Genomic DNA, 14,047 nt, shown 5'->3' with positions numbered 1-14,047 from the left:
GTTCTAAGCATTGACATAACTGGACGGAACTGGGCTCAGTTCTGATGTACTTACTGAGATTCAGGCTTCCTCAAAATATGAGCAAATTTGGCCTGTGATCCTGGTTCAGATACATATATGATATTCCAGGAAGTAAGGATCTAGATGCCTCCCAACCTACAGTTTTTGGATCTGGATCAATTGTATATCTGAACATTTTTCAAACTTAAGTGTTTCTGACTTTGTACTTGGATTTCAACCCGAATGTCTGTTAAATTTAAAGGGTTCAAGTCTGTATTTTATCCAAACTTGGTACATTTTTAATCTCTTCAGATTTGTATGTATCAGGTAGGTGGGACTGAGGAATGAATGTTATTTTGGGGTCAAATGTTCCAGACAACTAGGAACTTATTACATCTGATATCCTCTTTTTGGTGTAGATCTAGTTTTTAAACTTTAAATTAAAAGACTATTCCTATTATTAGAATTTAGTAGTAGTATATAAAATCTTGTGGTTTTCATCAGCTGGCTCTATTACATGTCCCCTTGATAAGGTATATTTTTCCCATCATATTCTCTATCATAAAGCTCTGAAAGATGCTAGGCTGAGATATGAAGACAGAGTACTTCATATATTTATGGTACCATCTGCTCATGGAACTACAGTTGAGTCCATTTTACAGGTGGAAAACCTGAGGCTGGGCATGGTCAGTTAGTACATAACCAGCCAGACTGAGTTAGCAGTTAGAAGCAAAGTCTCCAAATGTGCTTTCTGCTTTCCTGACCTTACATACCCTTCAATAAGGTGAATATGGTCATAAAGTCCAGAGAAGCGAATATGTAATAGGGCTACATTTTTGCAATATATATTTGGAGTAACTTGTAGAGCTGTCTCTACATATGCCAGGTGTGTATGTAGTTAAATATTACAGGAGTTGAACTGAGTCACCTAATAGAGCTTTTTGCTCTTTATATTTTACCGTAAGGTAAGAAAGGCTGTGTTTTGATGAAAACACCAGTGAAAATTAACCTTTTGAAAAAAAAATAAATTAATCCTTCTGTATTTAATGTACATCGGGATGAAAACAGAATGTTTACAAGTAAAATACAAAAATTTGGAGCAGCTACCAGTGAACAAAACAAATCAAATTCACCAGTCACCAGGCTGGTTAAAACTATGAAGGCTGTGTATCATGAATATCCAGCCAGCCTGAGGCTACAAATCCATGAGTCTAGGGAGTTTACCTGTCTCTTTTAGTCACCAGGCTATCCCTTTTTGATCACTGCAAGTTAGGCATATATTGCCTAATAATAAATGGCAATAATAAAAATATGTTTTGGGAAGCAGGATGTTGTAATAGAGCTTTAGATCAAAAGTGAGATTCATTTTACTTAATTTTAGCCAACTATGAGCTAGCTGCTGTGCCTAATCTAGTTGCTGGGATGAATGGCTTTTGGGAGGTGCTTGTCTCCCCACTGACAATAGAGGGAGCCTCCACTACTGGCTTAGGTGGGACACTTTTAGGTGGGTATGAGTTAATTCAGGCAAATTGTGTGTTAAGCATCAGGAGAGTTTGGATTCTTGTCTGTTTCCCCACTGATTTACAGCATAACCTTGGGAATGTCACTTAACCTTTTTAAAATCTTTTCTTGGACCCAGTTTCTCCATCTAAAAATACCCTGCAGATAAAGTTCTTGGAGAAGCTGTGTCCAAAGATGCAATACTGTTAGAAGATCTTGCTTTCCTGCTTGTGCTACTTTCACATGCCTGTAGTTGTCATTAAAATCAACAAAATGTTTGTGATAGCGTAAGTTTACATGTAATGAGAAACAGAGCTGAGTAAAAATTATTTTAGAAGCAGCATATATTGTCTTCAAATATGACAGAATATTGCTAAAATAAAAATCTAGTAACTGGTTACCTGTATTGATTTTCCCATCTTTGCCTTCCCTTTACACCTTCCCTCGAGCCCCCTCCCCCAGCAAAAAAATATAGGGAGTGGGGAGAACATTCGTCAAATTAAACCTATATTTTAAATAACCTTGGCCTGTTTGCAACTGGGAAGATGTGGGGTGGGTTTTTTTGTTTGTTAGGTTTTTTATTTTTTCTTTTTTTTTTTTTCCTTACTTGAGAGATTTATTTCTGTCCTTGTAACACCATGTACTATATGCATTGCACCTGTTCAGACATAAGCACAGCACATTATTATAGCTGTAGGGGTAGAAGCTTCCCAATATATATTTTTGAAAGGAGGGAATGCTGGGCAGAAGAGCCCTCTCTTTTCAATTGTTTACCGAGCAGTCTCTTATGAAGACTTCTTCCTCATCCAGATCAATTTTCCCTGCTCCCCTATTGTCTGGGGAAACCTATCTTCAGGAGCGCCTTTCTTGAAAGATCTCATGACTTTAAAATCATCAGTGGGCTTTGTGTAGCGTGCCTGTCAAAAGAGATATGTTTACACCTTCCCTGCATGTGTTAAAGCTATAAGGTTACGGAGCAGAATGGCTGATACGTTTCAGCGCTTCACGCTAATATGCACCAAAAAAAAAAAATTATTTATGATAATTACGTGGACTGTCTGAAACAATGCATTCCAACATCCTGTAACATAAATAAGAAAGGTGGAGCCAGCCGGCACGAAAAACTGTTTATTTGCCAGCGATCCCGCTCAGCACCCGTCTACCTTTTCTCGGCTGCCTCAGCCTGGCGGTATTGAACCTGTTGCTGCATTAGCCGAGTTGTATTTTGCTGGAGAGGGGAAGGAGGGTTGTCTGCTGTCTGGTAGGAGGGCTTTGTCTGTGCGCCTTTCTCTCCCTCTCTCTCTCCCTGCCTGTCTCTCGCACTCTCGCTGGCTCTCGCTCGCTCTCTCTCGCTCGCTCTCCCTTTCCCGTCTCTGTGGTTTGTAAGGTAGGTTGCAGTGTGTGTATATACACAACATCAAGAGCAGGAAAATGGACTCATTAGGGAGGCAGGCAGTCATTACCACTCACACTGTACTTCCAGGGAGACAGCGACTATGAGGAGACAAACTGAGGACTGGGGAACAAGGTAGGCCAGTCAACTTTTATAAAAAAAAAAAGAATAAAGCCTCTACTCTCCTTAAACCACCGGCACTTCTTTATTTCCCTCCTCCCCACCCCCCCCCCCGCCTTGATTTTTAATTTAGAGATGTAAGTTTGCCAGACCTATTTGCTAGCTTAAAATTCGGAACATCTATAGAAGGCCTTACCCTCTACAAATGTTTTTTTCCCCTTCTACTTATTTAAGGGTGTGCCCCCTTATGATTCACTTTAATTACTTTTTTTTTTAATTACAAAGGAAACAAATACGTTTGTTTTCCAACACTAGTTCCAAGTGAATCAATATCTTTCACTCTTTTAAAACAGCCCTCTCCCTGTGTTTGTGGGTCGCTCTGCTTTTTCTTTTCTGTTTATGCAGTTCCATCTGTCCGTCCATATATCATGTTCTCCTTATTTACTGCTAAATGGGGTTTTATTAGTATTGCCAATGACTTTTAACTGTAATGCCGGCGACCAGGGTTAACAGTGACTCTCGTTCTTTGTTTTATATATATATATGCACACTGTAAGTTTAAAGTCCATGCTTGGCATACAGTAAATGAAAGCAGGTTCCACTCCTCCTGACAGGATTTTTATTCGGAGATTTTGCTGTTTGTCTGTTTTGGTGTGGGGGCGGATGGGGTTAATTTTGGTTATTGTACATGTACTTTTTCCTCCTGGATATTTTTAACGTCTATCTTTCACTATTAGTATTTTTCCAGTTTCCTTTACTGGGAGGAAAGGAGATGTATATTCCAACTTTTATGTTGCTGATCTAATGTAACATTATGGAGGCATCGCTGAGTTAATAGGAATTCAAACTTTCTCAGAGGGAGTTTGTATCCTTGGCTGCCCCCCACCCTCCCACTTTATGCATGGTTATGCTTGTGTTTCCGTGTGTACTGCCGGCGAAGGGAGGGGGGAAGGGAATAGATATTTTTTACAGTGGTGGCAAATTATGAAATCTGTCGAGCCATTTTGTCCAGAAATAGTAACTATTTATTTACCATTTTTAATTCCACAAATATGCTGCTTATTTGTAATTTCAAACATTGAAACGTTTATCTGAATTTTTTTTTTTTTTTTTTTTTTTCCTGGGGAGGGATTTGTGATGCATTTCATAGCCCATTTAACATTGTCGAGTTTTTGGAGCCCAGATTTATCATGGGTTCTAAAGACTGCTTAAATTCATCCATTTGAAATGGTCTTTTTATCTGAGCTTCTGTCATTTCTCTTAGAGAGTCGAACTACTACTCTGCTGGTAACAAAAAAAAAAAAAAAAAAAAAGAAAAGAAAAGAAAAGAAATATTGGAAGTGAGTTACATAAAATGTTCTGGAGAATCCTAAGTAATTATATAAAATGGACGCTGATCAGTGGAGGTCTCTCAACAATAACAAACGCCTTTTTTAATAGAAAATTATTTATTTAATAGCAAGAGGCGGACTTCTTAAAAACATGCATTAGGCCTTCCTCTTAGCACAAAGAAGTCCATAATGCAATATTCCCTACCCACCTGGGACTGCCTAGGAGGTTCTCCAAAACCTTCAAATCCTTTGAAATGTTTCTTAAAAATCCATTATTTTACAGCCAGGGAGAACTTTTGCTGCCAGCAGGTTTTTTTTGCTGTTGTTTGGGGCTTTTTTTTTCAGCTGTCCTTTAACTTACGACTCCCCAGTTTCGACAGAAGTGCCTCCTCGCTGAACAAATTAAGTTAATTGAAATCCAAAGCAGCAAATCTATTCACTGGCACTTCAACTACAGAAACTACTTGCTCCATTTTATTAGCAGCTTTATTTCCAGAACCTGAGCAAAACTTTTCGAGGTTTTATATATCGGTGTGCCAAGAATTGGTGGCTCGTCTCGTAGCTGGGGAATGGCATTGATTGCTTCTTATTTTTTTTCCCTCCTCCTTTTTATTCAAGCTTCTAAATTAATATTTTGTTGGTAGACTTTAAATGTGTTTATTGCTTCAAAGTACCTGTTAACTGTAGCAGAGTGTTTCCTCATGTCTTAAACTTTGAATCTCAAGCTTTGCAACTCAGATTTGAGTGTAGAGGGGATGCTGAATTTATGCCAGAAATGTAGAGGTCTTAAATGTGGAGTTGCTGATGCCTTTGGATGGTGATCAGTCTGCAGTGGTGCATCTGGAGCACTGACAACCGTCCCCCTGCTGGGGTGGGTGGGTTTTCAGGCACCTGTCGTTTTCTCCTAAACCTGTGCGGGTGTACCTTCCTCAACAGCCCGGGTTTTTTGTAGGGAGGCAGGTGAACCTGTCCTTGGGATTCTTACGCGTACATTTAGCAGAAGCCCAGCCTCATCTTAACATTTTTGGAAAACTGTAAAAATGGCTAGGAGCTGCCTCTTGATTTTATGAAAACCCCAAGCAAGAAGAATTGGAGCAGAGAAAGAGAGCCAGAGTAGGAGAAACATTTTTCATCAGCCAGTAAGATCTATTTTAAATCTTAAAAACTTTTTCACTAGGAGGATTTAATTTTCTTTGAACCCCATGTATTTTCTAGAAAAAAAAAAAAAATCTTAGGCTTTTCAATAGCACAAAGTCTGTTTGCAATCTGACTAGAGCAGTAAAGGGTAAAGTATGCCTAAGTAAACTTAAATCCGGCATATGATGCTGTTGCTGGAACTCGTGGAGCGTCGAATCTGTTGGCCAGGGGAGAAGGAGTGAGTTTGGCCGAGCGGCATGTGCGGGGCAGCAAGGGGTGCTTGGGGTTCCCGTGCCCGCAGCCCGGGCAGCTGTGTAGAGCAGGGCTCACCGGGTTGATCGGGTCACGGTGCGCTTTATTTTAGCGTTGGAGCAGACAGTTATCTAACACACCCACATGAGGAAGTGCTCTGGAGCAGTTATTTCATGCTTTGCCATGCCCTGTAGCTAGAGTAATTTTGGGCTGAGTGGCGTGCGTATGTGCCTCTTTCACTCCCGTGAAACGAAAAGCAATGCTGTTGGGGTTTATTTTGTGTATATGTTTTTGTGTTGTGTTGGGGTGTTTTTTTGTTTGTTGTTGCCTTTTTTTTTTTAACAGAACCAAAAACAGGATCTAAAACAAATCCAAATACCAAGTCAAATTAATTTTAATAGCAGAGGATTTTGCTTTTCTCTTAAAGCAGGAAAAAAAATATCACTTGTTTATTTTGATAAAGACAGTTGTAGCAATTTCCTGAGTTGGACGTATCTTTATTATAAATATTACTCACAGTTTTCATATTTTCACATTTTCTTCATAGGCTCAGCTTATTCATAAGGGAAAACAGCTGCAGAAAATTTTTTAAAAAGTAATATTATTTATATAAAACTTTGATGTAAATAGGCAACAGTGTCCCCTGTGTCCCCTGTGGCATGGCTTACAAATCCTGTACAAGAGAGATTACAGTCTTAGATAAATTGTTATTTAAATTATTTCAAGAAAACCCTGCTCGTTTTTGCAGACCATATGAGGTTTTAAGTAGAATGATTTGAATAGGTGTTCTGTTTAGAAATTGATGGCATGCTGTGGCCTTATAGATTTCAGTTGGTTTCACTCCTGTCTCTTTTTATAGGACTTTTTTACACTGTGATCGGTATGGTGAAGAGCTTCTACTGAAAAAGATGCATAAATGTTAATGGAAACTTAAACATTGAAATTAAACTTCAAGTTACTTTGATTTTTTTTTTTTTTTAAACAAAACTTTTAGTTTTTTTTTTTTTAATGAAACAATGCACAGAAGTTGGTTTTAAAGAATAACTTGTTCTCTGTTTAGGGTCTTCAGTTCAAACTGTGCTGCAGAGGGAAAATGATGACAAATCAGAGTGAAACAGACTTCACTGATTTTGTTAGTTTGGCCCAAGAAAATTCAGAAAGTAAACAAGCTATCCGTTGTGAAAAATAAATTGGATTTTTAATGCAATGTCAATAATCCAGGTTGCTCTTGCTAAAGAGTTGTGTTTAGCCATGCTCCAAATTTTTAGATACTTTTGTAATATCTGTACAACGTTAACTTGAGCATATTCTCACAGATCTAGCAAATTTTCAGTGAGGATGGTTTTTACTTTGACGATGTTACCCAGATTCCTGGTTATTATGTATCTTAAAAGTTAATATTTAGTTCTAACGGCACTGATCCAATTCTCCTCTAATAGGAAACTGGCATTTCAGAATGATTACTGTCTAGGTCTAACGTGTTTTCGTATGTTTTTGTACTTAGTCCTTCAGTGCCATCATGTACTATGACGGCATTTTGACCGCCCAGCGCTGGCAGGAGTTCTGTTTGCGGACGGGTCTTGTAAACTGGTCACTGGAGGCACAGGGACGTGTGCCACCTCCGTCTTCCACAGCCGCAGGGGCAGCCGGTGCCACGGGGCAGGTTACTACACATCCCAGGAGTTTGCGAGAAGGATAAAGTTCAGCTTTTCTCATATACAGTGAAAACTATGTATCTTGAAGTGGTTAAAATACAGGAATGGGAAATCAGGGAAATGGGATAAAGCTGTCTTTAAAGAAAAAAATACTGCTTCTTTGACAGCTGGGGTTTGGCTCTGGTGAAGTCAATGTGGGGGGTTCCAGCATGTTTCTAATGGGGCAGATGTTCACCTCGCAGAGGAGTGAGCTGGCTGGGTTGGTGCTGGGTGGCATTATGGGAAGAAAGGCTATGGGAGCACAAAGGCTGAAAGCCTTTCATGGCAAGAAGTGGTCACTTCCCATCAGCAACAGCTTGCCCCACTAGCCCCCTGGAGCGCAGTTTTGTAGCCTGTGCTGTACTTGTTCTTATCAGATACTGTTCCTCAACATCTTCTATGAAAGGCAGGTGTTCTAACAGAAACCAGTCCTACCTAATTGAGACACTGGCAGCGTCTTTAGGACTCTATTCTGTGTCATATGCATTTCCTTGTGCTTTTCTCAAGTGAGTGGATGAAAACCCCTAGGTGACATTTTGTGTCCATTTTGCACAAGTGTAAATGACAGTTCAAAGGGTGAACCAAAACCCATATGGTGTTCTTGGATGTTTGAGTTAGCATCAAATCAGTAGTTATACAAGTCTGTATTAAAAACAGCTGGTAACTACAGCAAAGAGGAAAGGAAACCTGAATGGGCAGTGGTCCCAACGTTCTGCAAAGCACTGATGGGAAACCCTTGGCAGGACAGAAATGGTGCCATTCTGTCAGTTACACCTGTAGATGACCATTTAATGTTATGCTTCCATAATAGGTTTAGCTTGGGATTGTGGTAAGGCTAAAAATTAAGGCAAGCGTGATGTGCCATTTGATTCTGAGGTAAATAGATCATGGGAAGTACTCTACTGATGGTTTGGGGTTTTTTTCCCAAATAAAAGGCAAGCTTCCTAATATCTTGCTTCTAAAATCATCAATAGCTGGAAGTGCTGTCAACCCCTTGATGATACAAAAGTAGGACTGGGAAAGTTGCCTTATGGACTTCAGAGTTGTCCTTTTAGCTGACTGAAAGTTAATTATTGATTTCTCTTTCCTCCCTAGAGATCCATATGCCTTTCTTTCTGGCTAGGAATTTAGTGGTCACAGTACAGGAATTTGAGAGCAATCGTCGTGTGGCAACGCAAGATTTCATGGGCAGGATGTCAGGAACGGGTAAGATGGAGGTTGATATGGGGTGAGAGGAAAGAAAGACAACTAGGTGAAAACTTACGTGCACTATCATTTTATGTGGGGTGGACATGCAGCCTGTTATTCTCCATGGCTTTGGCTCCTAAACTCCTAGCAATTTGATAGCTGAGTCACAGCTATTAGTGACAGAGGGGAATGCTGAGAATGAAAACAAAACAACAACAACAAAAAAACCAACCAAAAAATGTCATTGTTTAGGCACAAACACAAGAAAACCATGTTTAATTGCTAATGTGCTCCCTCTGCTGGTTCTCTAAAACTGATGAATGCTATTCCCAGGACACCGGGCCACACCCTCTGGGACAGTGCCTTACAAAAATTGTATCTAAATGAATGACTTCGAGCTCTCTTACAACCAGCAGTATTAACAGGAAAAGTAGTCTTCTGATGAAGTATGTTAAAGCCTTATATACCAGGCATGCCTGCTGAGAAAGGTCATAAAATGTCCAATCCTGAAATTCAGCCTTTTTTGCTTTGTTTTCAGTCTGTCTTAAATTTGACATGTATTTCTTTTTCTATTATTTCCCAAAGCTTGTCTTTTCTATTTTGTTGCTGCTGCTGCTTCTAGGATTTTTCCTGTCTGAAGGAGTTTTAAAAAATGTTCTCAGTGCTTTTAGTTTCAATTTTAGTGCAAGTAGTATCTGAAGAAGCCCCAGTGTAGCTTAGGCTTTGGCAGCTTCCTATTCTTTCTATCACTGTTAGTTAAATTCGCTTGTCAACTTTATATTGTTGTGCCCACTTCATCCTGTCCTTTGGCTTCAGTACTGACTGTTTTTTCAGGATACTCTTGAACATCCTTCCTCGTTGCGATGAATCTGTATTTCTTTTCCAAACACAGACTGAATTGTTTAAGATGTTCCCTACACAGCACATTTCCCCAGTAGACAAGATTTTAAAATCCAGTATTTTGTACTTTCGTGCTATGAAAAATGTCTAAGAAGTCCTGGATATGACCGACTATTGGAGAAAAATCCTGAAGAATGCTTTATTAATTCCCATAGAGTATTTGGAATGTGTGGAAGATTTCTGACATGGTAATTATGTCATGAAAGATTGTCCTGTATTTCCTGTGTTTTCCACCTACGTGGACTGTCACGATAAAGAGCCTCATTTTGCAGGCTTTGACACATCAGTGGGAATCAGCTGTGCAGAGCCGTTGCAGGACTGGGCTCAAGTTTTCCGTGTAGAGCAGTGAAAAGTTTCCTTTCTGCAAGTCTCATGCTTCCCATCTAGGTGACTGCTTATTAAATCTTTATCCAGCAGGGACAATAAACCAAATAGCCTGGTGGGTAGCTAATTGGCTGGAGTGACTCAAGCCACATATAAATCTCATTTGTACTCAGTACGTCAACTCTCTCTGGCCTCGTCGCTTTCTCTAGTATTCGTTCATTTTGAGACAGCTTGAATATAATGCAAAGAAAATAATCCCTGGTTCTTTCTCAGAGTGTCTGGGAGGATACTTGTAGGATGATTCTCCATTATTTCCCTTTCATAAGCCTTGCAGATTAGGAACTCGTCCTCCTAAAATGTAGCACAGGGAACTGGCCCCTGTGTGGGCAGTCACATCAGAGTCATCAGGAAACCAGTATAACAGAGGCCACATCACCCTCCTGTCACCAGGTCCTTGGACATGAGGAGTCATAGCAGGGGTTGGTATCTCTATGATAGCTTGCACTCCTGCTGTAACCGCTTTGAGAATGAATAGGTAATTCAGCGCCTGAGGGTACCAATCTGGCACCTTTTGCTAGTGCTAAACTAATACAAGTGATTAGAAGCGACACGAACTCCCAGCGAAGGCCCAGCCCGTCCTGGCTCATGGGCGGACCATTTGAAGTCCAAGCCGTGTTTTGTAATTTCCAACATTTCATAAAAATACTGCTTTTATTTTCCTCTCTGAGCCACAGCCAGGTTTTGAAAGCTTCATAACTTGCTCCAATTGGATAGAAAAAGTGTGTTTTCAAGATAGTGACATTTTCTAAATGAGCTGGTTCCTTCTGAGCTATACCAACTTCATAGCGTTTATCCACTAAGTTAGTCAGGCTCAGCCTGAAACATTTCACTGCTGTGAAAGCAGCTGCTCCTGAATGAGGTTAAAAGCCAGTTGTGCTTTTGCAGTACATTCCGCTATGCTGTACTTTGTGCTGGACAAGGGAAAGCTCAGTATTTTTCCCTGGTGCTGGGGATTTCTGGATGCTGGAATTAACTTTCTGCTAATCTCTGAGTCTCTTTTTACAGGGGACTGGAACCCATTCAAATCCTTTCTTAAACACTTTTTTAGACAAAGCTGCGGTGTAGTATCAGAAGCTGTACCCGCTTCTGGTTGCAGTGCAGTCACTACTCTCATCTATGCAAGTAAATAGGTACTGCCCAGGATAAGCGACTGATTAGGGAAACAGGATTCATTGTTTCTTTCTAGCTTTCTATGTAACTTTCCACAAGTCACCTCATTTTTCAATGTCTGAGTTACTGGTCTTCAAGATAGGAGTAACGATGTTTGTCAGTTTCTGAGAGCAGTTGGGAAACATAGTCATAGCTATGTTCGCTGATTTTATCTTTACCTCTCAGTTTTGTGCCTTGTTATCACTCTAAAAGTGCATTGCAATCTCTTTCTTTACCCTAATGGGTTTGCTTTAGCCTCCTAGTGAAGTTTTTGAATACTTGTGGTCTTTCTCTGGCATTTTAGAATAGAACTGACACCTGAGGTCTTGTTTTTGGGCCGTGGGGTTTTTCTGGAGGAAGTTTTCACCTCATGGAGATTAAGAGCTAGCATTTACTCAGGCGGTTTAGATGGCAGTAAGTGTTCCACCCTGATCATGCAGACTGTATTATATTGGATCTCGGGTGGATTTTGTGTATGTTTTGAGCCATGCGTTTTCACTGGATTCAGCCCTAGGCTGTCTTGACCAAACTGCTGTTAATAACTGAGCTAGGTCAGTTAAAGTTGTCTCTATGGTGGAGTGAGAGCCCTCTCGTCTGGATCACATCCATATCCAGCTCCATGATAATTCAATCTCTTACCAGAATTACTTTCATTTTCATTCTACATATTTTTCAGGTGAAAAAAAGTAGAAAACAAAAATGAAGTGAGTTAAAGTGAGCTTTTCTGGAGTTTCCTAGTTAAGACTGGTTGTGCAGGAACACAGTTTAGTTGACTGCAAGCTGTTTTGAAGAGTTACTAAAATCTAGCTGAGTAATGTTACTATGGAACTTCAACGTGGCAGAAGGATCCAAATGGAGCATTTGGGAGGGATGTTTGGGAAGAACGTGAGAAGCTAGAAGAAATAAATGCTGAGATGCAGGCAGGGGGCAGAGCTGTTCAAAGAAAATGAGGACAAAAAGTCTGAACTGCATGCAAAAAGAGGGGCTAACTTGGTCCCACTGACAGGAGAAGGAGGAAATTTTTGTGGAATAATTGTCTTCAGAGGACAATGCTCTTGGGCTAAGAAGTTCCATGTTAGATTTCTGGATGTCTGTGCTAGAATGTTTATGGGTCGTATTTTACCCTAAGTTACGTTCGTACGAAAGTGGACTGATTGCATGAAGTTTAGAAGAACCAACATTCAACTGAGAGCTGAATTTAGCTTTGTATTTCTAGCCTACTGGCTGCAGCTGGCATACATCTGAAGCAGTAAAGATGATGCATGGTACTCCACAAGTGATTTGTGACCAGGAGACAGTTTTCTTTAGGACAGTGCTGCTGAATTTGACCTCATTTTTTCTGTGAGACTGTCTCCCTTGTGGCAACATACATAGGTGTATTAATAAGATTCTTACCAGATCTCTCCTTGAAATCTGAGCTTGTGGAGCTGATGAAAAGGCTTGCTTTTAGGAGGTGTTGGTGATTATTCTCGTAATGCTCAGGCAAAGCCTGCAAAGAATTTAACATCCAAAAAGATGCCTTTTTTGTTGTTGTTGCTCATCTGCAAAGGTTTAATCCTAAAACCTTGTGTGATTTTTTTGTTTTGTTTTGTTTTGCTTTATTCTCATTACCCCAAAAAGAGAAGTGCCAGTTCTGTCTAAGTCTTTCCTAGGCTTTTTTAGATGGAGTGACACATGTACTTCAAAACAGAGAGCAGTTATCAGCCGAGTTCAGCTGGAAAAGGGAATGCTCACAAAAGGTTACAGGACAGTTTAGCCAGAGATAGCTGCTGATATGAATAAATAGCACTCTGCATTTCTGAAGAAACTTATTCAAATATCTTAAAGCATTTAATGAAAGTAGTTAATTTAGTTTTGCTTAACTCCAGTAGCTGAATCAACATTATTATTTCCATTTTTTAATCAGGAACAATCAAGGCACAGAGAGAAAGAGGAAGTGGTGCCTGCATTTCTTCCTTCCTCAGTGTATTGTACATGCAGATGGGACTTGGAAAAGTAAAGACCATGTTCTATGGGCAAAGGAAGCTCAGATGTTTCTTGACTATATTAAAGATCGTTGGCTTTTTTTACACTGTTGTGGTGTTGTAACACACATGCAACTTCTTCGCCATGAAAATCTTATTTCTGCTTTCAAAATGAGATAAAAAGACACTGCAGTAACTGAAAATTGAGGCCAAACACATTTAACGTACCAACATGTCAACAGTCTTTTTTTAATAGCAGAATTTAAAAAATATATTTTGGTGTTGTGTTTGCTTATTATTCATAATTACTCTCTTAACTTATTTAATATAACTTCAAAGACTTGTAAGCATATTTTTTTCTCCGGTTGGATTTCCCACAGCTGGATAAGTCCCAGTGAGTGCCATTGTTAGCTTTGTCCGAGAAGTAGATGTTCAAAAATCAAACCAGTCTGTCGCCTCTCTTAATAATCATAGGGGAAGATTTTATACGTGGCTGAAATAAATAGTGGTGGTGTTTGCTTCACGAGATAAGTCATCAAAAGAATACAGAAGCTCGCTATCACATGTAAAGACAAAAGTATCTTCAAATAGTTACATTGTTCTGGACCGCTTGTATGTATGATTACTTGTATATATGACTGCTGTTAACCTCTATGAGAGCTTCAATATGTAAAGGAGAAAATAGCCCCTGAGGATACTCTGGACACAAGCATTTAAAAAGGATTGTTACTTGTCTGTTTAAACTGTTAGTGGAGACAAAAGCACATGCAAGTAATAATGGCAGCTTGCTAGAACTGGGTTTGGGCAGAGCACAGATGTATTCCGGCCGAGGCATCTGTCAGAGAATGAACAGTAGGAGGAACTGAGTTGTTTGTACATTCAACCTGAAAACTGTACAATGAGTAGCTGCATTTAAGTTTTTGTTACTTGAGAATGAGGATCAGATCCCCATTCTTGAAAACTTGCAAACAAGTTTTGGGTTTGTACTGCTTTCTAATATCTTTTCATTTCCCAGGAGCCAGTTTTAAAGTCTGT

The 14,047-nt window shown here is 39.7% G+C and overlaps 1 protein-coding gene across 4 annotated transcripts in view; it reads left to right on the top strand.

Annotated features, from left to right (window-relative positions):
* ZBTB20 (zinc finger and BTB domain containing 20) overlaps positions 1-14,047 on the top strand; it is a 490,245-nt gene that overhangs the window by 25,994 nt on the left and 450,204 nt on the right. For 2 of the 4 annotated variants that reach the window (XM_065849469.2, XM_071809203.1), the window contains exon 1: positions 2,700-3,028. The gene's annotated coding sequence lies outside the window, so the exon portion shown is untranslated. Of the gene's footprint in view, positions 1-2,699; positions 3,029-8,522; positions 8,634-14,047 lie in introns of those variants that run through there. The other 2 variants (XM_071809210.1, XM_071809214.1) reach the window with 2 other exon arrangements.

The sequence above is a fragment of the Patagioenas fasciata genome, chromosome 1 (genome assembly GCF_037038585.1).
Source record: "Patagioenas fasciata isolate bPatFas1 chromosome 1, bPatFas1.hap1, whole genome shotgun sequence".
Taxonomy (NCBI): domain Eukaryota; kingdom Metazoa; phylum Chordata; class Aves; order Columbiformes; family Columbidae; genus Patagioenas; species Patagioenas fasciata.
Note: the sequence above shows the minus strand (reverse complement) of the source record. Positions and strands in the feature narration are given on the sequence as shown.